We start from the raw sequence: 22,705 nt of genomic DNA, 5'->3' as shown, positions 1-22,705 counted from the left end.
GATTTCTGAGCTCTGACGCTGGAGCATCTTGGTAAGTATTGGAGACAGCTGGAATACTGTGCTGCCACCAGCCCCTCCGGAGCAGCATCCTTTCACATCAGCAGTCAGCAGGAACAGCCACGGGTGGGTTTCATCTTGAAAGAAAAAAAGGCAGAAGCTCCCAAAGCTACCACGCTGGTATCAACGCAAATGCAATGAGCAAAACCCCATAGTAAAAGGATTGCCTGCTGCAAGAGCATTCCTCAGCGTTACCATCCCAGTAAGCCAGCTGGTGTCTGTTCTGGTATCTTGAGGCACAGCCCGTGCTACTCTAGAATCTATTCACAATACAACTGTGTGTTCTACTCAGACACCTGAAGAGGTGATGGCCAAATATGCCTGGGCTCGGTAGAGGAGGAAAAGCCACGTTCAGCATCTCCTCCGCTTGCCATGAGCGCTCCTTGCCCAAACAGGAACGCCACTTGCCTCGCACGGCGGCTGCACGGGCAGCCCTGGAAATTGCCTTTTCTCAATGATTTTGAGATTAAGAAATGAGCCAGCATTAAGTTTTGATAAGAAATTAATTCTTCCATTGGAAAGTTTGTCTTCTAAAACTTCTCACGCAACACATGCCAAGGCAGGTGAAGGAGACCCGTACCTCGGTGGCAGCTCACTGAATGTCTGACTTCTCGCTCGTCCTGTTTCTCCCCATTTCCAGGTTGTAAACTGCTTGGGGGGATTTGAACAGAACAGCACAGACCGTTCTGGTAAAATAAGAAATTATAAAATAAAATTTTGAAAGCCTAGAGATGTCTTCCATCTTTCTTTAACCCTGAAGGTCAGCGCCTGCAGTTACCAAAACAGCTGAGCTCCACTAAAGCCTCTAAGATGTCCGAGGGTATCTTTTTTCCATACCTCAACAGATGACTTGCAAAACTTTAAAATAACGTGTTGAGGCGTTCAAAAGCTGCTGTCATTCATGCCTGAATAGTGCAAGTTGAGTGGTCAAGTACAGTTTATTAAAGGGTAGGGGAAAAAAGCCTTCTGGCCTCATAAGAGGCAGAAAATACAGCCGTTGCAATATTTTCAATTTAATAAAACGTGGCTTTGAAGCTGTGTCAAGGTTTGTAATGTTTAGAACAAACCCGGGAGGTGGAGATGGAGAGAAGAGCTGGCAGGGCAGGCTTTCATTTATTGCAATTTCTGTAACAATTATAAAGATATGTAGTCTTGAATACTTAAATATATTCCTAGATACTCATAATTTTAGATTCCAAATGTAAAAATCTTAGACAAATACCTCTTTGAAGTCATTAAATTAGCTACTGCTGGGATGTTACATATTCTCATGCTTTTGCCCAATTATCTGTACTTTAAAGAGTTTTTCGTGTATTTTTAGGCTGAGATACATTTGCAGTTACAGAAATCACGTGTCCGTATCTGTTATTTGCCGTGCTGCCTCTGATTTTCTAACTTCTTCTGTACATTTACAATTTGTGTTCCAGTATATCAGCAAAGAGACGGATCTACCGTGCTGCTGCCAAGGGTAGAGCGGCCTTTTCTCAGTAAATGTGGAAGCCTGGGAAATATTTGGGGAGCTTTTGCCTAAGTGAAGGAAAGTGGTAGGATTAGACTGGATATCGGATGCTTTAATAGGACCATAGATGCTCCTCCTTGAAATCCTTTCTCTCAGGGCTGTGAGCACGCGTTACTGTCTTTTGGTTTTACAGGCGTTGCACAGAAAGCAGTAAACATAATTTTATCTTATTTGGTGCTATCAGGTTCGCTATCATGCTGGAATACCTGAAATAAATTTTTGGTGTTCCAATATTGCCTACTTCCTAGCCTATATTTCTTGAGCTTGGAGCAGAGATGATACTCTTTGTAACAGAGAGTAGCAAAGTGATGATAATTGTTCACGGGAAAGTTTCCACCGCTTCTACTGGAATAATGCTGCTTCCACGGTGCGAAACAAGGGATGCAGGTGCTGGGTCCTGCCAGAAGCTGTCGGAGGTCCTGCAGCTCCTCCGGCAAATTGGAAGCAAGGGTGAAACGGCTGCCAAAGAGCTGACATTGCTGAGAACGTATTTGAGCTGTGATGGAAAGAAGGGAAAAGACAGGTGACCAGTGAACTGTGAGATGAACAAAGAAAAGCCACTGCTGGAGCTCTGTTGGGCTAAGCATGAGGACATCTACCCGTTATTATCTTATTTTTGCTATCGTATTTCAGTCTTCCAGTTTCTTAAATCTATCTTCTGATGAAGCGAGTAAGCTCTGTCAATGTAGCTAAATTGCTTCAAATCCCACAGCAGCTTCATTTTTCGTCCTCTCCCCTTTCTTAACAGCATAAATCCTCTTCAGACCTTGTCTGGAGAGCACTGAAAACGGGTTCAAAGACGCTTCATTCTTCAGATCCCCAGCTCCTAGACTTTGTGGAGGACTAATCTAGTTTTCCGGATAAAGCACTGTATCAGAGAACATCATACTGCGTTGTTTTTCTCCAGCAAGCAACCGCAGATAAAATCAGCCTGGGGCTTACTCGCTCCTGTTGGCTCCGGCTCGTTAGCGTCTCCTGAAACGCACCAGCGGCATAAACCCGGGCTTAGAAGTATCCTGGACGTGACTGCAAGAAAGCGGAGCTAGGAACACCGACGGGGATTAGCAAGGCTAAACTTCCGTCACCTTATGTCAGTAGTTATACTTAGGACTTGAGTATAGGATGCTGGAGCAAGATTGGATGAAGCTTCTTTTATAACTTTATTTCACAACTGTACAATTTATTTAGATATTCCCCTGATCTGCAGAAAATCTCTTTCCCCCAAATAACGTATTAATAACTATAATGCGCATTTTCTTTGCTTCTTCATTGTATAACTTCGGCTTCACTTTTCTTTCTCATGACTAATTTTGGAACCGCGGTATAATAGTACTTTTAATTTCTGCACTAATAAAAAATGCGGTAATTTTATCCAACATGTAAAATAATTCCATTTATTTTATTGCTTGGATATAAGCAGTCATTTAAATTAATATACAATTTCTTGCAAATGGTTACTAGGGAGAAAATTGCTGACTTGCAGTCATTTGATCTACAAACACGTTCATTAAAATCAAACGCCTTCCTGGTAGCGTGCCCGTTTGCACTGCCATGTCTGCTGAAGAATTTCAGCGCTCCACTAAACTGCTGTTTCCTAGTCAACACGATGCCAAAGGGACATAATTAGGCTCTGATTAAGTTTTCTGCAGAAGACACAAATATTCACAGATGTTCTAATATTTTGTTTTGATGGTCTTTTCATACAATCCCTAATTGTCCGACATCCTTTGGTGGACTTAATATAAATATGGTGTGCACGGATACGGGTTTTTGAAAGTAATACATATGTGAGGGCTTCCTGGAGGAGAGATTTCTTCTGCTGAGGGACTTTCTTGTTTTGCGGGAGGTGGTATCCTAGGGGCTGGAGACAAAAGAAAGCAAGACGTGCCTTCCGACTCCCTGATTCTCGCCTTTCCTTCAGTAATCCCCTCCTCCCTGCCCTACTTTTCAGCCTGACGTTTCTATTCTGGGTTTCACCGTCCTGATTCATCGGCCCCGTGCAGCCCGAGCTGCGGCAGAGGTTTCTTGGAGAGGGAGGTGGGTGCCAAGGGCCTCAGGCTTGTCCCTTCCCGCCCGGCTCCGGTGGAGCAGCGGCACGCTCACGGTGGGGTGAGCAGAAAGGGGACGGATCCCGGGAGGCTGGCTGATCCCCACGGGGGACCCGCAGACCCCGCCAAGCTGCGTCGCACCGGTGGCCTCGGGAAAGGAGGACGCCCAAGGAGAACTCGGCGCCGCCAAACACCGGCCCTCCTGCTCCCGCGCATCCTCTGTGAAGCGCGCGAAGGAACGAGGCCCTTTCAGCATGCACGGATAGCAAGGCTGACTTCGGAAATTTTGGCAGGTGGTGCAGTCGTGACCGTGCCAGGCAGCGGAGCCCAAGCCCCGCTTGAAACTTGGGTGCTCAGGCACAGTAACTTGTCATCCGCAGATCAAAGCACTTTCGGGGGAGGGGGTGCTGAGGGAGGCCCGGGCCGGCACCGGGGGATGAAGCGCCCGCCGGCGCGCAGAGGAGCCCGGGCTGAGGGCCGGGGGTCCCCCCGGGAGCCCGGGCTGAGGACGCGGGGTCCCCTCAGCCGCCGGGGCCCGATCCCCGCTGCCGCCGCGGCCGATGCGGCCGGTGTCCGCCAGGCGGCTCCGCGCCCGCCGCCGCGGCGCCGAGGGGAGGAGGAGGAGGAGGAGGCGGCGGCGGCGGCGGCGGAGGGAAATTTCCTGCCTGGCTGCCGCCGCCTCTGCCCGCCGCCTCGGGCCGGAGACCGCCTGGGCGTCCCGCGGCCGGCCGCGCCCGCCGCCCTGCGCGGGGGCGCCGAGGGGCCCGCGGAGCCGCCGCCGACGGAGCCGGCGAGGTGAGCGGAGCCCGGTGCGGCGGGAGGGAGGGAAGGGGCAGCGGGCGGCGGGCGCGGAGCCGCCGCTGCCGTCGGCAGGTGCTGGCGGCGGCGGACGGGGCGGGCTGCGAGGCCGGGCCGTCCCTGCGTCCGCGGCGGGAAGCGACCGGCGTTTGCCCGCTCCTGCCCGCGGGGCTCTGGGGGCCGGCCCCGGCTGCCAGCGCTGCCGCCCGGGGCCGCGCTCGCCCCGCGGGGGTGTCCCCGAGCCCACGCGTGTCCCTGTCTCCGTGGGGTGCCCGTCCCCGGGAGTTCGTGCGGGGCCGGCCGGCCCGCGGGAGAGGCCGGGGGGCCGGGCGCCTTCCCGTGGGAGCCGGGAGGGCAGGGGCCGGGCGCCTCCGGCGGGGGGCCGCTAGGGCGGGCCGGGCGTCTGGGCCCTGCGGGGCACCCGCGGGATGGCGAGGGCAGGGCCGAGCCCGCCGCCGGGCATCCCCGTTCCCTCGCCTCCGCGCCGCCCGCCTGGGGAGCACGGGGCTGGGCTGTCAGGCTCTGCCCCGGCCCCCGGGATGGGGCTCGCCTGTCAACTTCGGCTCTAAAAAGCCATTTCTCTCCTGTCAGCGCAGCCACGCTCATTTCAGCCAGCTCCTCCTGAGGCGAGCGGGGCTGTGGGTGTATGCGGCGTTCAGGTGCCCAGGACCAACACCTGAGGGGTGACGTGGCTGCCTACCAACTCTTTTACTCTCCCGTGGGCAAGATTAGCGCTGTTTGAAAACCGTACAGTTCCATTTCTGCCATTTATTGGTTTCCGATGACGTTGGCCGGCCGGTTCACGCCGCCGGCAGCGCGGTGCCCTGGCGATGCTGCGGTTTGGCACCGACGGTGCCCGGAGGAAGGGGGTCACCGGAGGAACCGGCGTCGGTGCTGCGCTCCGGTGGCCCCGTCCCTTCGGCAGAGCCTTCGGGCGCGATGGGGCTCCGGGCTCCCCAGGGCCGCTGACGAGGAAAGCACCTGGATGTACGGAGATAGGTGTAAATCCTGCAGCTGGTGAAAAACTTCGTATTTTCCTTATACAGGCTATAAGGGAGAAGTGAAATGAGGCTTTCATGGAAAAAATCTGATTTATTACTTCCAAAACCAAAGATACCGTGTTCCCCCCTCCGCTCTGCTTATGGTTTCATTTAAAATACTGTGGAAAATAATGACAATTGTCAGAAGGATAACATAAAGGCAACTTTTAACTGTCTCCCGTCATTGGGTTTTGGTGTTTTTGCACTTTAATCGTGGGTTGTAGAGAGGGTTAATGGATATCCGCTGTGAGATTGAACAGTTTTTTAATTGGGAAAGGGTGTCTCTTAATGTTTTTTTTTTAATTTTTCTGTGAGGTTCCTCTCCTTGAGGCTTGTTTCCATAGAGTGAGGTGATTTGCTGTGTATTCAGCTGCGTAGCTTCTAAACCACTGTCTGTCTCTGACTTGGATGGAGTAGAATCTGCTGGGTTAAAAGAAATTACATCGCTTATCGAGCTTTTTTTCCTAAGATGTTGTAAGCTCTCTGAGAAAACTTGGGAAGTAGAAATAAAGGGGCTGAGAAGTGAAAAATATTTATTATATGCATGGCAATCTTAGCGTCTGTGCATGTTGTGCTTTGGGGCTTGTAAAAAAAAAAAAAAAAGGTAACTTTTGATGAGAATTAATGACATGCAGCTGGAAACTCGATGTCATTTACAAGAGATTTTTATGTGGATATAACGGGCTCTCCTCATCCAGGAGGCACCGTAAGGTCCTGGTTTGCTTTGCTGGGTCATGGATGAAACCGTTTCAGTCTTGATGTGGGAAGATGCAGGTGGTCCGGTGGCACCGGCCCCGTCGTCGTCTCGCCGGAGGTGGAAGTTGGGCCTTGAGGAGAGGGGTCCCTGATGGGGTAATGATCTCTAATTACTGCTGGTGGCGCGGGGGGCTTGCGGGGCTCGGCTTTGTGCTGGGGGTGGCACTTGTGCCCCGAGGGAGAAGGGGGGTGAGGATGGAGGTGGGACGAGTGGCGACCATCCGGCTGAGGTCTCCGAGACGAGCGTGGATGCAGACATCCTGCACGGGGGCTCCGCGTTAGCGGGAGTGAAGGGAGTTAAGCTAAAAAGGTTTGTTTTCTCAAGTGACAAAATCAGTTGTTTTAGAAATCTGGGAGAAGAAGGGAAAGAAAACAGTGTGAGGAACAAAATGGTGTGGGTGTAGTGTTTGATTCCTTTAATTTGCTGTCTTTGCTCACAAATAGAAGAATTGCATAGGAGCTGTGTTACACCAGCCATCCTTGCTTGCTGTGCTTTGACTAACATACCCTGTGTGCCTTAAATGCATTTAACATATTGTTCCAAGTAAAAGATAAAAACTGAGTTCCTAATTTAAAAGCTTTCTATGCCTCTGACACCTTTAATAAAACCAGACATCTTTATATACCTCAAATCAGTGTGATGCTGCTGTTTGGACTACGGTAGTTTATTCCGAGCCTGTGAAATGCAGGTGCAAAGATGATAATTTTGGCACTTTTGGGTCCTAGTTCGCTTTTGTATCTTGCTTTCTTTCCCCTTTTCCACTTCATGTTTATGTTTATCTATCTGTTATCTAGCTCAATCAGGTTTTTTCATCTGCATGAGTTAACAGCTGATCTCTACCCAAGCAGCTGTTTTGAATCCCTGTTTTTCTTGGTCTTATTTTTCTTCCCCTGCCCCCCACTGCATTGCCAGCTCCTGGATTACGTGGCCTGGGCGATGTCAGAAATGCACCATGTGGGCTGAAATTATTGGAAGCTGGAAGGTGGTGGTTTGGGGACTCTGCAGGTTCGAGGTCTGTGTAAGAAAGACTTTCATCTTCCATGTGGGTTCCCGTGAGGCTGAAGCAGAGGACGGGCAGAGCTCCGGTCCTTGCATTGCATGCACGCGAGTGGGCTCTTGCGCATTCCTAAGTGGAAAGGCTTATGGGGATTTTGAAATTCGTATTTTCTTGGCGTCTTTCTGACAGGATGGCGTGCGCCTCATTGTGGCAAAACCTGCTCTCCTTAAATAAGCTTCTCGATTGCAAGACACCTGCCTTGCGCTGTGCGTGTCGTGTGCTTTCTGATTCTTCTGTAAGACAACTGCTGCCATAAGTTGGTTTTTTGGAGCCGTTGGTTTATGGACCAAAGCTGCAGAGCTGTGTTATTGACTGAACTAATTTCAGAGCATGTTACAGGAGTACTTAGATCGGCGTACTTGGTGACCTTTTTCTCTTTCATTTAAGAGGTTACATGAAGAAAAATGGGTGAGCACGGGTTGACAAACTGCAAAGTGAAAAAGAGCTGTGGGAAGTCTGGTGCAAAGCTGCCTTGGCACAGCTATCCTTGGTGTTTGCTGAGAAGTCAGCTACACGTTATCAGTAAAAGTGCTTATATACTACTTCGTGTTTGATGTCCTGTAAATGCGTTCACCAAGATTTCGGAGCAGGTCAGTTGTAGTGAAGAACAAAAAAGAGCCAAGGCAAGCGTTGAATGCTGTGTAGGATGAAAAAGAGAAAGATAAAAAGGAATACTGGCTGTTTGCCTCACTGATGGGAGCGCAGCCCATCCACCCCGCTCGCTGAAGGAGTGGGAGGTTCTGCAGGAGATACTGTTCAATTACATAGAGAACCTGCGGGTTATGTGTGTATGTCCTTTGAATGATATTGTCATTTTGTAAATGCGATATTGTATTTCAATCGCTGCTTCCAAAACACTCTTCAGCATAGATTTATGGCAGGGCTTAACACCAGCTGGAGAGCCTATGTCTGAAGGTTGTATCAGAGCACTTGAAGGCCATCAGCAATGAATGAAGATGCTTTAGTGGAAAAAAACCTTGCCTTTATATAGAAACATGAAGGTGAATGACTCTGTATCTGGAAGTACGCTGAAAATTTCTCAGCCAAAGCAGTTGGCAAGAAAAGGGATGTTTTTGCTAGACAGTGCTAGCGTCAGGGGGTCGGGAAGAAGGGACCGGCTTAGGATTAGCAAGAGTGGTGCATGCAAAGGAGATGAAGAGACGCATAAGAAATTGCTGCTTGTTTAAAATGGAAGGCCATTTTTAGAGATAACCACGCGGTTTACCTGATCCTGGAATGTAAGCCGTATGCTGCATTTCAGAGAAATACTTGGGTTTTTTTAAATTCATATATGAATAGTGTAGTCAGAACAGTGCTGCTTGGTGTGCCTGGTGAATAATGTATGCAAACTTAAACTTGGTTACTTGCTCCACATCCAGCGCGCACTGGGATGCGGTGGCTTTGCAGCGCCGCATCCCTGCGGCCCGGGAAGCAGGAGTGGAGGAGCCAAACCTGGGGGCTGCCGTCGTGATGCCGGCAGTGAGCAGGTCTTTATTTCTTGATAGGCATTTCATTATTGATTTCCTGATACAATATTAATGAAAGCAGAATCCCTCTGTAACCTAAAATATAATTTGGTGCCCCGTAATCGAAAGTATTGTAAATTGAATTGATACATTATTAAAGAGTTCTGAATTACGTATTCTTTGTGGAGCATCATTTATGGGTACCCTGTATGTGATGCTCGCTTTATGGGTTGAGAGCTGTCTTAGGGAGTGATTCAGAGGTCGCTTTAACTGATTTGCGATGTGATGCAGCAGAATTCAAGCTGAATAAGAAATGGCTGTAGCCACCAGGCTGCTCTGCGCAGGCTTTCTGCGTCCTTTTTAACTGTGAACTTATCTTTTTTTTTTTTTTTTTTCTCATTGCCTCTGCCCTTCTGCACGAGGTTGCATCCCAGTGTAGTCTTTGTGCTGTCTGATAACAATATGTATTGTATAATCCCAAATGCTCTAAGGGTTAATATTAAAAAAAAAAAAAAAAAAAGCAGCTGTATTTATTCCAAACTTTTTGCTGAAATGTACATATCTTTTAAATATACATGTACAACAGACTGGAGAACTTGTGTAAGCCAGAGCTGAAATGAGATACTGATAAGCCAGAGATTAGGAGAAAGTCAGCAGCAAGAATTTATTGAAGTATTTGTACAGAATTTATTTTTGAGTTATTCACAACATGGAACATATTTTTAAGGCATGTGCACAGTGTTGTGCTTTTTAATTCAGTTGACTTACTGCAGGTGTAATAATTCCATCAATGATATCCTTTTGCCTGCCAAAATCCTCTGTGTTGTCTGCAGAGGATGCCTTTGGGAAGTGGGAGAATAGATGGGAGTTTTTTCTTGCTGATGGGCGAGGGTGATGCTGTTGGACTGTATTTTGATTGCAGTGTGCTCAGATTTTTCTTCCTAAGTAAGCCAGCCAACCGATTATCTCCAGTGAAACAGCTCCCTGAATGAGAGTAGCATTCAAGGCTGCTTTTTTCTATCCTCCTGGTCCTGACAGTGAGTTTGGGGACAAGTGACCTCGCTGACAGTCTGTCCTGGCACCTACGGCAGACGGACGGGGGCCCTCGCCCTGCCCGGTGCTGGGTCTGTGGGCAGGGGGGAGCTGCCCTGTCCGCTGCTCACCAAGTACATCTCCTGTCGAACGGCGATGCCCTAAAAATGCCCTTTTTCCTTTGACTCCTGACTGGTGACTCACTGTTGAAGTGGGGAAAGTAAAAAGCTGCTCGCAGAGATCTGGTGCTTGCCCACGCAGAAGTGATGTATCTGTGTTCAAAGGTGTTTCCTGGCTAAGGGAGGAAAGAAAACTGGAAAGAAATTTGTTGGGGTAGTTTATTGCTTCTGATGACAGCTTATTGTCACTGGAAAATGTGGCACAGCTCAGACGTGGGGTTTTCTGTCCCTTTTCTCCCCACTGTAAAAAGGAAAAAGTACTCAGTCCTGAAAACTTAGGTTATTGGAGATTTTCTTTTTCTAACGTAAAGTAATAATTATTGGTAAGAATGAGAGATCCGAGCAGGTAACACACAAAAAAAAAAAACCCAACCAACCAAACAAAAAAACCCCCAAAAAGCAAAAAACAACTGTAAATCAGGTAGAGGTGTGCTGAGATACAAACTAAAAAGGCATGAGCGATGGAAGTGGAGGTTTTTGGGAGGCAGCTGCGTCACGCGGGAGAGCCAGGGTGCCCAGCAGCTGGATGGAGCTGTACCAGCCGCACCGCTGTTCGCCGAAGGGAATGCACACAAACAAGGATGCAGCAACATCAAGAATGACCGGGAAGAATGCAGTCTAGAAAACATAGAATCACAGAACGCTTTGGGTTGGAAGGGACCTTTAAAGGTCGTCTAGTCCAACCCCCCTGCCATGAGCATCTTCACCCAGATCAGGCTGTTCAGAGCCCCATCCAGCCTGGCCTTGAGTGTTTCCAAGGATGGAGCATCTACCACCTCTCTGGGCAACCCCTTCCAGTGTTTCACTACCCTCATTGTGAAAAATCTTTTCCTCATGTTTAGTCTAAATCTCCCCTCCTTTATTTTAAAACCATCACCCCTTGTCCTGTCGCTGCAGACCTTGCTAAAAAGACTACCCCCATCTTTCTTGTAGGCCCCCTTTAAGTATTGAAAGGCCGCAATAAGGTGTCCCCGCAGCCTTTAAATAGTAGTATGAATTTTTAAGAAAAAGGAAATAAGCAAGTAGTGGAAGATTTACGAGGAAAGCAAGTGAAAATTGCGTTAACTCATGTCACTTAAAAAGATCAGGACAAAATGGATTAGATAAATTGGAGGATAAAGTTTTCTGCCAAAGCAAAGGAGTTAGATGAACTAGGTCTCCTCCTCCTTCTAGGTTTTGTTGCTCTGGAGGCATTAGAGGATAATTCAGAATGAAATATGCAACTCCACCTTCATGACAAGATCTTACTCTTCTGAGACCAATGGGTTTCAGGTTTCCTGGTGGCTGGGTTTTTCCTTAATTGTTGTGGTTCTTGAGTTTTCTTCCGCTTCAGTAAAATCTATATCTCTTTCATCTGAAATAACTTTCAAAGAAAGCTTAGATAAAATGGAGCGCTGCTGTAGTTCTTGGTGGTGCCCCTTGCAAGGGACTGATTGAGACTAGCAGAGTAATTTCGATTATCATCGGCCAGCATAACCAGAGACTGAGATGAATTACAGGAGCACGGTGCTTTTAAACATCGCTTTCCGGTGGACGTGGTGCAGTGTGGATTGTAGTGAGGACAGACCAGTTGGCTTGGTTGTATAGAGCCGGCGCTTCCCTGGCCTGCGGTCTCGCCATCCAAAGGTCCTGGTGCCCAGGTCTGCTGCCGTCCTGTCCCTGTGTTCCCAAGGGTGGGACCGCACTCCATGAGGCTGACGCTAGGTCGTCTTTTATCTTGGCATTTGCTCCCATAATTTGTTACTTCCCTTGGTTCTTTTAATGACAAATTTTATCAGAAACAAAAGATAACCTTTTGGCAAATGAGAGAAAGCCCGTGTAATCATGACTTGAAGCCAACGATGAGAATTTGTGGTTAAAGACCCTCTTGTTTTTCAGTATATTTGATAAAGGATCTGGAAATATTTCCTTACCAAGAGCTGTAATTCTTTAGCTTCAGAGCAGTTTTCACTATTACTTGGGATGCATTTTAATTTGTTTCTTAGAGGGGCAATTCACTTTTCAACCAACCTTTCTGTCTTTTAATTTATTTTTGATATAATGTGGCAATTTCTAAGCATATCTGTGTGTAAAATCTGCAGGGAATTTACCGTAACTTATTAGGATACCTTCTTGTCTCACTTGCCCAAGTAGTGCTAGGTCTGCTCTCGCGCCTAGTGTGCTTCAGTTGCAATTTTTAGACTTCCAAGGCTGTGAGATTGTGGTTAGAAGAGTGTGAACCTTTCAAAGCGTACTGAGAATTACTTTTTTCCTGACAGATTTGCTTGCTGAACGTGCTGCTTTCTTTACCTGTAGCTGTTTCCCAACTGGATTCCAAACTAACAGTGCAAATGAAAAAATAAACAAGCAAACAAAACCAGTCTTGTCCAATACAAATAGTTCTATTAGCCCTTCCTTCGCCTTGCTTACTATTTCTTTTAGTAAATTCCATTTTTATTGTCTTTTGCCCTTTAATGTTGTCATCTTCGCCATTTGTCCTTTGATGATTATTTTTCTTTGCATTCCTAGCCTTAGTTTCTGCTGTAATATGCTGTATATAGCTTGAGCTACTGTGCTGTGCTTTTTCATGAGTAGTAGGCTATTGATTTAAGCAAGCAATGAATGATGTTTGTATCCTGTGTTCTGCGGGTTTAGATGTCTCGGGTACTTTCCGATTTTTTTTTTTTTTTTTTTTTTTTTAAATTTAGATTTGGGTTTCATGAATGGATTTAATCATACTGCACAATGTCACTTAAAATATTTAATTACTCAACAATATTAATTTATCTGCTGCCTGTGTTTCTACTAATCTCATACAATTGGGTGAATTCGGCAAGTTGCTACTGGGAGCAAGACTGTGGTAAAAAAGCTTTCATAATGCGGAAGAAAAGCCTTTGTATAACCAAGTTAAAATGATACATGCTTTTCCTGTTAAATATAGGGATGTGTTTAAATGGATTCACATTATCATTTTGTTTGCTGTTGTCAAAAGCTCATTAATTTTAAGTCAAACTACCTAGCTTGCTGCTTCAGATTGCTTTTAAATTACACATGTGCTGATCAATCTTGAAAAGCCAAATTAAAAACTCAGCTGAGGGCACATTTCAAGGCCACAGATACAACACTTAATTCTAATGTGTTTTTCACAGCCTAACCTCCCACCTCCAGCACCTCGCTGGTTCCCGGCAGAACTGGGAGGAGAGGAAATTTTAGTGACTTAAATATTTCTGGGAAGGCGGGGAGGAAAGGAAAAGGTGGAAACAGGGAACTATATTTAAATAATGACCTATTTGCATTACTTAGTTTAAACTATTAAAAACGAACTTAGGAAGACGTGATGCTGAGATAATTGGTACTATCATAACGTGTGATTTTTCAAGGGGACTTGCCCCTATTCCACTGCAAGTCCCTCTCTGTTTCACCTGAGCACAGCCTGGCTTGGCCCGGGATACAGAATGATGTGCAGGAGAGCTCTTGGCAGTCACATTCTTCACTTTTTCTTTTTCTAAGATCTTTGACTAGCAAACTGCAGAAGTTATTTAGAAGTTATGTGTACGTGTGACATGACTGAGTTGTAATTTGTGCTGAAAAAGCTTGAGAATTTCTCTCCTAGATCAACCTCTTTGCCCTTGAAATTTGGCCTCATTTACCAGGATCTTCAGAGGAAGAAACTTGAATAATTTCCTTGAAAAATCACTGAACCCTCAAAACTTTTTCTGTAAACAGTGTTTTACATTTCCAAAGGCCTTTGGTTAGCAATTTATTATTTGAAATGAAAGCTTGATGCCTTCCAAAAGAGATTACAAATGCTGTCTAGTGTTGCTCTGTGTGCAGTTAACATCTTCAGGCTTAGTTCTGCCAGTCTGCTGCTGTCCCGCCAGCAGGTCTGCGTACTGGTTTGTCCTCTGGTAATGTTATATTTAAATATAATAAATTTTAGCAGGTTAATTGTGCACGATATCTTTTAGATTTTTTTTTTTTTTTTGGTACTCTATCCTTCCTCATCTACCATGCTCTTTCACATTAGTTTTAGCAGCTGTAACGTCTATATTCCTGATGTTGGTTTTGTTTAAAAAAAAAAAAAATTGCAAGAAAAACATCCTGCAGTGACTGAGCCTCCGTGGCATCTTCTGTGTCTTAGAAGGAGAGAAAAGCGGAGTGAAATACCGCTGGCAAAGTTGGAAACAGCTTGCACCGTCCCGTTCCCTGATAATATACCGACTTCTTTGGGGCATTACGCTTTCTGGCTGATACTTGACTGCAGCTGATATTTTCATAGCCGCCAGCCCCCGTGGGAAGGGGAGGTGCCTTCTGTTCCTCTCGGGGATTGTGTGCAAGGGAACCGAGACGCGGGGACTGTCGGAAGGAAGGGAGCGCAGAGCCTGGCACCGCTGCTGGTGCATCTCCAGCCTGCCCCGTGATCCGCACGGTGCTCCTGTTTTAACTAATTAATACTACGCAGGATGCTTTGGTGCTGAAGATGTTCTTTAAGAAGAGTTTCGCTCTGGGTGCTTTTATTGAAATTGGACTTAAAGGTGGCTGGTTATGAAATGCTGAAAGGAGAAAAAAGATGATGTTAGAAAATGAAAGGGCTGTCAGGCCCTGGCCCAGGCTGCCCAGGGCAGGGGCTGAGTCCCCATCCCTGGGGGGATTTAAAAGCTGGGGAGATGTGGTGCTCAGGGACATGGTTTAGTGGTGGCCTTGGCAGCGCTGGGTTAATGGTTGGACTCGATGATCTTAAGGGTCTTTTCCAACCTTAACAATTCTATGAAAATTCCTTCTGGGGGAGGGTTGTGTGATTTTTATTTTTTTAAAGGAGAAATTATCCCATTTGCAAAACGAGATGAAAGGTATTCCAGCAATAGATTAGCAAAAGAAAAATCTTCTGGTTTTTGAGAGGGTGCATTTATTTACCTTAGCCTTTGTGGCAAGGTGGGACCCTCAGGCGACTCTGTATTTTTGGAGACAAGGCTCATCTTGGACTTCTTGGAAGATGGATAAATAAGAATCCACTGTTCCCATCCAGCCTGGCCCTGGTCTGCCGAGATCTGTCCCCTCCAGAGAGAAACCGTTCAGTCCCTCAAAAACCGTACAGTGTGATTTGGGGACAGGCCATCCCCGAGCTTTTGTCCCCAGGGCACCTCGGCCCGAAAGGCGGGCTGCGGCTGCCTGCCCCGCGGGACGCTGCCATCGCTGGGAGCTGTAATCGGAACCAGCTCTGGAGCGTGGGAAAGGAAGGAACTATCCTGCCGGCCGGCCGTTTGCAGAAATATGCCCAGCTGTCAGGGGGCCGGGGGGGGAGAGCAATGTTTTGTCAGTTTTTCAGCTAGAAATGCATTCACAGCTGTATACCAGCTTTTTGGAGGTGCGTTATATGCTTTTATTTTTGCCTTCATACCCCAATTTATTTCAAACTGTTAAGTTTAGTGACTTGTACTAAACAGAGTCTCCTTCTTCAAAACCTCCAGACTCTCGCGTTCTCTTACAGCTGAATATGAAGCTGTTGTCCTGCGCTGTTATACATCCTCGTATCTATCCAACAGTGCTTTGGCCAGCTTTTAACATTGTAAATGATGATGTTGTTATGCAAAGCCGTGTTGAAAGGTTGGTGGATTTCTGCTTATTCACTTAACGTATTGCTCAATGTGCAGTAATATTTTTCACGGTGTTCGTTCACGGCTGTCCCGCAGGAGCTCTGCCAATGCTCCCTCCCGCTGCTCTCAACCCTTGTTGTATCCAAGTAATTAATATCCTCGTCACTGATTGGATCTATCAGGCTTGATTTTTATTAAGCTGCTTGCAAAATATGTTTGTGAAGCTGTCAGAGGCTCCAAGGCGTGACAGTTACTTCCCCAAAATACGTGCGCTCTGCCCGGCAGCGAATAGCCGCGTTCTCGTCCTCACCCCTGGGTTTTCGCCTGTGGTGCTACACCCCGTAGTGACCATTGTGTGACTGATAACAGAAACATCGCCTTTGTAGCAAGCACAAAGTGAGGGCCTGACGTGGTTCAAGTGGTTTTCACGTGTCTGGGCTGTATGACAGAAATGAGCGTATCCTCATTTACTGGTCCCTGTAGGTGCGTTTTGTTATGGCCAAGAAGTAGAGGCTGATGATTCAAGGTCAGTGGGACAGCAGACTGGTGGCATGTGTTGATAGATATCAAATTTTTAGTAAAATTTGTGGTAGGATCGCTTTGAAGACATATTCCTTTTATAAAAGCACATTTGTGGAAAATGTTTGTATTGTACCTTACTTTTAAAAACCTTAGAAAAACCCAACAAAAACCCAAAAAACCCAAACTAAAAGGCTTGTCCTGCAAAGAATGATATGCCCGTTTGACAATACTTTCACGCTCAGGTTCATATGCTTCCTTTTTAAGTAAATGGACGGAGTGAAGTTCAGTGGAGAACAGATGCTGAATCGCAGTCCAGAGTCGGAGCTGGGATATTCTGTCTTCCTCCCAGCAGTCAGGTTATTCTCATAGCAAGGAGAATGAGACATGCTCTGCAGCCCCTCCGAGGAATAGTCCTCTTACCCAGCGTGTGGGTACGAACTTGTGTCATTTTTCTGTGTCTGGGAGCAGGTCCGGGTGCTGCTGGGATGGAAGGAGGCTGTGCAGAGCAGGCTCGGGCCCTTGGGCTGCGTCTCGATGGTCCGTCGGTGGTTGCATATACAGAATGCCGAATTTATGTATATAAGAAATGTGCATTCACACTGATGTATTTTAAGACTACTGCTTTTGCCCTGATCAGAATGGAAACTTGATGGTTGGGTAGGTTTTCAAACCGTTGTGTCTGCATATGAGGCATGCTGCTGTTAATATACTTATCAGCCTCAAATGTCCTGTTTAATACTGTGTTTTTCCAAGGTTAATTTTAATGTATTCATGTGTTTTCAAAGGCAAATTACTTGTGAATGTCACATAATTAAAGCCTCTAGGAACCTAGATACATTGCTATTTTAATATTACTGAAATTTGAAAACTTGTATTGCCCAATTTATAAACTTGGGTATATGCACTCCCCAGCACTGTACCCCTAAACTAGCAGGCTGGTTTACTTAAGCTCTGTCTTTAGTCGCTAGAGAGAATCTTCTGGAGGGATAATTCAGACGACCTGTGGGCTTCTGCCCTGTCCTGATGGCACTTCTTGTCTCAAGACACTTGTCCTACCTTGTCCCTCTCTCTGATGAGGGAAGGGAGCATGGGGAGATTAACTGGTCGAGTTCCAGTGTTGGGTAATGTACATTTTATAGATCTATTTGTGTCTATACATATCTAGAGATGGATTCTTACAGGTAAAAGAAACGTATCAAAGCCAACATAACAAGACAAATAGACTAAAATATTTTCAGTGTATTATTTCTTGTATACGAATAACAATGATAACCTGATAAAATACTGGTAGACAAAGTACACGGGCAGTTTGAATGGGAATAAATGAGGTGTGATTTTAAGGTTTGAAGTGAAACTTCAGCCTGTTGGTGTTTAGTTTCTGGGGGTGGTGGTGGCTTGTGTCAGAAAACAGAGCTGTTTGGGGGAAAGGCAAGATGAAGAGAACAGATAATTGTGAATTTGAGAGAGCTGTGGTGGTGCCTGGGCTGAGTGGCAGATGGGTGAGGTGATGAAAAACGCACAGAAAGGGCAGGTTTGGAAGGTGGGGGTGGGCTTGTGAGTTCCTGGCTCTGCTGGTCATCACCGTCTCACTATAACCAGTGTAGGGCAGAAGTTGCAGCTGGTAAGGGTGATAGCTGGTAAGGCTTCCCTCTTTCTGCTTTGAATAAGAAGAACCTGGATCCAAAGCACAGCTTGCAAATGTGCATTAAAGACTTTGTCATAAAAATGATTTTTATGGCAAAATCTGCCCTCACTTTTTTTAATGAATTGAATTGGGCTGTGCTGTAGCTTTCACTTAGGTAAGCACGTTTCCTGATTGCTGTTCATTTCGGGACGCTCCGTGGCTTTGATGGTATCGCAGAATACCAGGTTGGAAGGGGCCTCAAGAATCATCTTGTCCAGCCTTTCTTGGGAAAAGCATGGTCTACACAAGACGGCCCAGCACCCTCTCCAGCCAAAGAAAAAAATTTTTCATCATTCCATGAACATTTATTGTATTTCATCATTGCACGAACATTTGTTTCTCCAACTTCGTGCTACCTCCTTGGATTTGATTCTTCCCTCGCGCATCCTTTCTGCAGCGTCGTGTCTGCATCTTTCTTCCCATCAGCATTAACGTAATCAATGCACTCGGCCCTTGGCAGAATGGCAAGCCCTTCGTATTTCAGAGTAGCGGCCGTCCCCAGGCAGGGATCTGGCAGAGGTGCCCCCACCCCATCTCCCCTCCAGCGCTCCTGGGGACAGGCTCCCCGGCCGCATAGGCAGCGTCAGGCTGGGCCGGGCTGGAGGTGCAAGTGGCAGGGGTTGAAGGTTGCTTCAAAATACAAGAATGAAACAAAAAAGCTGAAATTTTCAAGGTAATATTGTATTTCTTTTGAATATTTTTCACGGGAGGTGGCACAAGCACATCTGTTGATGCCTAGTAGGCTGCTGCTCAACTCTTGACTTGAGGAACCACAAATACCCATTGTGTTGGGCAACGGGACTGGCTCTGGAGCTCGCTCGTCATACGGCTCCCAACACTGAAGCTATTCACGGGGTCTGATCCAAGGGGCTGACAGCAATCTTTATCTCTGCATAGAAACTGGAATTTTCCTCTGGGACAGAAGCAGCAAAGCTTGAGGGGAAAAATGCCCGTCTTCAGCACCGATTTGTTTCATCCTGTCAACGGCAAGGCTGGAGCGTAGGGAAGCCCCCTCTTCCCTGAGCCAAAGGCAGGTGGTATCAACTCTTTAGTACCTGGGGCTTACGCCTGGGTTTTGTATATGTTCAACTTTCTCATAAGTGAGGTTTTTATTTTTTTAATCTCATTAGGTCAGAAGGTAATAATGCTTTCCTTAAAGATTCCTTGTAGTATTGGTCTTTTTAAAATTTATTTTTTAAAAATGCTGTATTGATTATATATGTATTATTGAATTGTATCTATGGAATATAAATGCAGCTTTAAAATATTGTTGTGATCTCAGGTAGAAGGAAAGGGGAACTTTTTTGGCTAGTTTCAGCGTCTAAAATCAATAGTTAGAAATGATACAGCGTGTAAACATCAGGAGAAGCACTGCGTTTGCTGGGAATTGGTGGCATGTCAGAATTTGCTGCTTAGGGCTTCGCAGCAGTTGAGCAGTAGCTAATAAATTTTCAAAAGTATTAAACAGATTCTGTTAATTTTCAGGGCCGAAAGGAAACAAAACTCAGAAACCGCAGAGGCATTTGTGTAATTTCTGACTCTGTGTTTAAGAAATCCCATGGGAACCTCTTAAAACCAACAGGTGTTTTCTAGCTTTTTAGGTCTTTATTGTTTTTTAGCTTTTTAGGTCCCCCTGGAAACATATAAACAATTGCGTCACATGCCCGCTCTTTGATCAGAATCTTTAAATACTGAAACTCTGGTTTAATTGCAACACACGCTGTTTGGAAATAGAAATTTGTGAAACAGTGTGTCCTTAAAATAGCATCATACCTAGGTCATGGTAAACAAATTCAGGCTGTAGCAGGATAGTAAGTAGTGGCAATTGGTAACTGCTGTAGTAAAATTAATTCTGGGATTGTTGGGACAGCCATGTTGTTGTGGGTTTTTTTGGTTTGAGGTTTTTTTTTTTTTTCCCCAGTTTATTGTAATTATGACCAAAGTGAAATAATTGAGCAAGAATGATGTTTATGGCAGCAATTCCCTAGTGTTGCTGGGCCCCCAAATGGGAGATGTCTCTGTACCCAATCCCTGTAGCCCATGTTGCTTCTAGATTGTTTGGCAGCTGTTCATTTTATTTAATTTTTTCCCAAGGCATGCCAGCAGGTATTGAATACGTTTATGCTGTCATGTCTTTCTGTAGGAAGAATGGGCAAAGGAGGCATTGCCTGTTTATCGAGTTTCTGGAACGCTAGAATCCTTTGTGTGCTTTGTTTCCAAGCAAACAAAGTCGGGACAATGGAGAAAGGATATTGTTATTGGGCCTCTGGGACTCTACTACTGCATTTTGTTTTTAAATAGCCTTTAATATTTCTGACCTGATATCCTGAGCAATATAACAAAAGTCCAAGTGGACAGCTAGCTTTCCTTATTTTGGAAATGTCTCTGCTTCCCCCCTTTTTTTTAAAACTGAAGAGGCAGGTTATTTTCTTAATGCCAGAACAGCTTATCTGCGGGTGGTGTACCACCGTATCTGAACAGTTCAGCAAAAACTAATTCTCAACAAAAATCGAACCAGCTAAGGTAGTGTCAGTGTCCTGCCAGAAGGTAAAGCAGAAAGTAAAAAAGGAATATAAATGATGCAAATAAATAGCATAGCAAGAGGGAGCGTTGTGTGTAGGGTTAGATGATGGATGTTGTTTGAGACTGTCTTGAGTGTCCGTCCGTGAGCTTTTGGCCAGGTTGCATCGAGTCTTTAAAAAACCGTTTCAGATCTTCCACTTGCATCTGAATGAGTGAGGAACCTTTGTAGTGTTGGATGCTAGAGGGGACTAAATTATGTCATGGCCTTGTGGTCCAGAGATCTGAATCCAAACTATTTCTCCTTCCGCCCTTGAATAATATTAGCAGGCATGATTCTGTAGAGGTCTGTTAAAACTTTATTTTAAAATATTGTTTCGTGTTAACTGAATGCCCCGGGGCAGGCAGGGGTCCCTTGCTCCAGCCTGAAGGAAAGCAAGCACTTGAACGGTACTTCAGCACAACAGTCCGGTTTGATGCTGTCTGGGTTTAATTTAGCAGATTTGGGGCGTTTTCTGGGGTTATTTTTACAAGAGAAGGAACAACTTTCTTGCTGGGAATGCTGAGCAGTTCTTGTGTGTGGGCGGGCTGTGTCTGGGCGATGTTACGCTTCGTTTCGGTTCATCTCTTGGGGGATACCTTCTCGCCATTTATGTCTCCAATAACATGTTTACTGTTAGCATTTAAAAAAAAAACTCTGCTGGTTTTCATTTTCCTTTTACAGTGTTTCTGCGTAACAAATGGAACAAATTTATTGCATATTCTCCCTGAGTTAATCTCAGTTGCCAGTAGCCCACGAGGACCAGCCAGGAGCCAACGTAGTCTGCGCAGCCTCTATTTCAGCAACATTTCTGCTACCCTTGAAATAAAAAGTTTACCAATATTGTGAAATAATGCATGGTATTGTGAACGTACCGAGTACATTATTGCAAGGTATTAAGACACTAACAGGGATAGATATGTGGGCTAATGTTGTGGCATTCGGTGCTGTTTCCTTTTGAGGCTTAGGCTCTATAATTTTGGCCTCTGATGCCGACCTGGTGGGGACGGTTTGTGTAGGAGCTTTCTTAAATTTCTGACTGAGGCATAAAGTGATCATGCCTGGTAACAAGAAGATATTTTTGTAGTTCATGTCTGTTAGAGGGACGAGGTTAGTTCTCTGATAGGACATGACCATTAAAAGAAGAAGTAAGAGTTGCTGTCAAAATTCTTTTTCATGATGATGTCCAGAATTTACTACATGACTGAAGAAATCTCATTGGCAAACGTAGGTTTTGGAGAAGAGGAGGTACAGAAAGGTGCTTCTCCTTACAGTAAACATAGGAGGAATGACAAGAGAGAAATCCTTCCTTAAATGCACAGATGTATTTGCTGTAGTAAAAGTGACTCCGCATATCATCTCAAAAAGATTAAAAAATTTTTTTGATGTTTAGAGGAGTTTTTGACGACTTGGTAGCAGTCATCTTCAAGCATTTGTGCTGTCATTTCATTTCTGAAGGCTCTGGGCTGGCTTGTGGTTCTTCTCTTTGGTTTCCCCCCTGAGCTGTGGTTTCGCTAGTGAGAAGCTGCTAAGCTGGTCGTAGCTCTGAGGTCTCGGCTTCCTGAGCTTCAGGCTGAAGGATGAGAACAGGCAGAGGTATTTAAAACTGGAGCCCTTCGGTTTCCATCCCCCTGAAACAGATCTCCCTGGGAGCTGTGGTTGCAGTAGGGGCCCTTTACACTCCGCAGGGCGATGGGACACGAACGTGCATGACCCAAGAGGCTGCGTGTTGATTTTCTGCCACGTCCCTGGAGCACGGACGGTCGGTTGTGGTGTGGCCTATCAGTCTCTTGAGCGATGCACGTCGTTGTTGCTGGGTTGTGGACCTGCCTGCCGGGCCCCATCACTGTCTCTGTCCCTCCTGTAGCTTCAGCCTCGGAGCAAGTGGGAGAGAAGAGCCCATGAGCAGAAAAAGCCTATCTGACCGCCAGTATTGGAGGGAAAGGTTCACCTGAAAGACAGACGCTGTTATTTGATCCTTTAGAAAGCAACCAAGTCACAGAGGGTTGTTTTCTTCATGGAAAAATAGACAGTCTGTGCTAACAGCTTGGCATATCTCTCCACTATTTAAGGAGTGGAAGAGACTGGGGCAGCAGAAGAGCCCATGGAGAGTCAAGCCTACCTCTTGACTGTAAAACCCTGTCATACGTGGACTTCACTCTGAAAAAAATGTGTATTGTATGCATTGGAAGTTATGGGATTCTGGAGGTGGCAGGAGTCAGTACTGGTGATCAGGAGTTGCTCAAGGCTGAGGCTGGAGATCCCCGAAAATACATCGGTGTTCATGATGTGTTTCAGCTTGGAGTTGTTGAACTCCTTCCTTATCATATTTTTGCAAAATAGTGAGGCTCCATATGAAATCTGGTATTTTTGAAAGGAGATTTATCTGTTTTCTTTTCACCCTCCCACCGGT

General features: G+C 45.9%; 1 protein-coding gene across 1 annotated transcript in view; it reads left to right on the top strand.

Moving 5' to 3' along the window:
• The first annotated feature begins 4,356 nt into the window (after positions 1-4,356).
• The window catches only part of PTPRE (protein tyrosine phosphatase receptor type E), a 111,953-nt gene continuing 93,604 nt past the window's right edge, over positions 4,357-22,705 (top strand). The window contains exon 1 of the mRNA XM_082308436.1: positions 4,357-4,419. The gene's annotated coding sequence lies outside the window, so the exon portion shown is untranslated. The remainder of the gene's footprint in view (positions 4,420-22,705) is intronic.

The sequence above is a fragment of the Platalea leucorodia genome, assembly GCF_965183815.1.
Source record: "Platalea leucorodia genome assembly, chromosome: 4".
Classification (NCBI taxonomy): Eukaryota; Metazoa; Chordata; class Aves; order Pelecaniformes; family Threskiornithidae; genus Platalea; species Platalea leucorodia.
Note: the sequence above shows the minus strand (reverse complement) of the source record. Positions and strands in the feature narration are given on the sequence as shown.